Below are 2,264 nucleotides of genomic sequence, written 5' to 3'. Positions count from 1 at the left end.
AAAAAAAAAAAAAGCAAGGCTCTGGCTGGGGGCAAGACATAAGTTTCCTTTCCCTAGAGTCCACCACCCTAACACTTTCAGTCTCCCAAATGTATTACAATATTCATGAGGGATGTACTAAGTGTCTGGATAGGGATTAGGTGAGAAGCCCTCATTAAGTCCCCCTGGAAAGTACCATGGAGCTGCCTGGATGAGTCAGGGATGGACAGTAACTTACCTAGACCCAGATGCTGCAGGGTTCTCATTTAAATTTGATGCTTCCCACTCCCATTCTGCATTTTTTGATAGGATTCATTTATAAAACACACAAAGATAAAATTTCAACACAATGACTACAGAATATTCAACTCCAAGTACAGCTAAACCCTAGCAAGTTCACTGGTCCATGAAGCCAAATTTGATGAGAAGAATTTATGGAGTTAAGCACTGTTCTTTTGAACCAATTATACTGCTATCCATAACTTACTCTGATTTCTGTTTATGAAAATAAAGAGAGCTCAACATTTCTCTAGTATACACCCACCTGCGGCCTTAAGCTCAGATTATAGGACTGAAACTTGTGAAGATAACTGCTTAAATAGGAACACTGGAGGATATTAAGAAAAAAAAAAAGGCAGAAACAGTGAAAGAAAATGATATTCTAGGTCAAGTAAATAGCATGATATATACACCAAGAAAGGAAATATAAACCATATTTTGGGGGAAAAAAAGAACATTGATATATATTGTTGAGTTAAGGAAGAGAGGTAAAATAATAGTGGGAATCAGATTGAAAAAAATAAATTGCTTTGATTGTAAATCATTTTCACTCAACTTAAAGACTATTTAAAACTCAAAAGTGATCTACTAAAGGGAATTATATGGCCTGATATTAACTGGTTGATACAGATTTCAGTTTTATTGATAAAATTTTGTGTTTTGTTTTGTTTTCTCTCTTAGCCTGTTAATAACTACCATTGTGGCTGGACTGACCTTATAGTTCTTATTATGATTTCAAGACACCGTTCAGCAATATCATCAAGAAACTTTGAAACAATAAAGGTTGATTAATTATAATGAAAGTGAAAGTCATTCAGTTGTGTCTGACTCCTTGCGACATGAGCCCACCAGACTCCTCTGTCCATGGAATTCTCCAGGAAAGAATACTGTAGCATGTAGGCCATTTTCCTCTCCAGGGGATCTTCCCAACCTAGGGATTGAACTCAGGTTTCCCACATTTCAGGTAGATTCTTTGCCACTGAGCCACCAGGGAGTCCAAAATGTTAGTCAGTCAGTCATGTCCAACTCCTTGAAACCCCTTGGACTGTGGCCCACCAGGCTCCTCTATCCATGGAATTCTCCAGGAAAGAATAACAGAGTGGGTAGCCCTTCCCTTCTCCAGGAATCTTCCTGACCCTGGAATCAAACCCAGGTCTCCCACATTGCAGGCAGACTCTTTACCATTGAGGCACCAAGGAAACCCTGATTAATTATAAGATCTAGATATCACACAGTGCAACTGGAGTCATACAGCAGGGAGTTGGGAATGGGAAATGGGAGAGTGAAGGAGAATCAGAGCTAGAGTGGGTAAAAGAGTGCACTGGTCTGAGGTTCTGCTTTTATTTGGGATGAAGGTAATAGTCTAGAAGTTTTGTGGGCTCACTATTGCTGAATTTAAAACAAAAGTGGTAATTTAAAGTGTGGGGGAAAAATAAAAAGTGGCCCAAATGATCAGTTATGGAAATCAACTAGGATTTCTAAAAAAATAAGCCGCAGTGTTGAGAGGTGGCCTGGTACTTTATCTAGTCAAGTTTCTGAGGATGTAGATATTTATTCTAGATAGCTGACTTTGGAGTAGATAGCCCTTGAAGTGGTTGCCTCAGCAATCAAAGTTTAAGCTAGGCACTTGCATCAAAAGAAAAGAAAAGAAAATGTTCATTTTGGCAGTACATATACTAAAATTGGAATGATACAGAGATTAGCATGGCCCCCGTTCTAGGATGAAGTATGGATTCATGAATCATTTCATATTTTTTCAAGGCAAGATCCTCTATGACCCCTCTCCTAAAAGTAACACAAATAAAAACAAAAGTAAATGAGTGGGACCTGAATTAAACTTAAACACTTTTGCACAGCAAAGGAAACTATAATGAAGTCACTCAGTCGTGTCCAGCTGTTTGCGATCCCATGGACTGTAGTCTACCAGGCTTCTCTGTCCATGGGATTTTCCAGGCAAGGGTACTGGAGTGGGTTACCATTTCCTTCTCCAGGGGATCTTCCTGACC

At 39.1% G+C, this 2,264-nt stretch overlaps 1 non-coding gene across 1 annotated transcript; it reads left to right on the top strand.

Annotated features, from left to right (window-relative positions):
* The first annotated feature begins 1,912 nt into the window (after window positions 1–1,912).
* Window positions 1,913–2,014, top strand: LOC139184753 (U6 spliceosomal RNA). The gene has a single exon (XR_011568305.1). It is a non-coding gene; the product is annotated as a U6 spliceosomal RNA (small nuclear RNA).
* The last annotated feature ends 250 nt before the right edge of the window (window positions 2,015–2,264 follow it).

The sequence above is a fragment of the Bos indicus genome, chromosome 8, assembly GCF_029378745.1.
Source record: "Bos indicus isolate NIAB-ARS_2022 breed Sahiwal x Tharparkar chromosome 8, NIAB-ARS_B.indTharparkar_mat_pri_1.0, whole genome shotgun sequence".
NCBI classification, from domain to species: domain Eukaryota; kingdom Metazoa; phylum Chordata; class Mammalia; order Artiodactyla; family Bovidae; genus Bos; species Bos indicus.
This window is presented reverse-complemented; position numbering and strand designations above follow the sequence as displayed.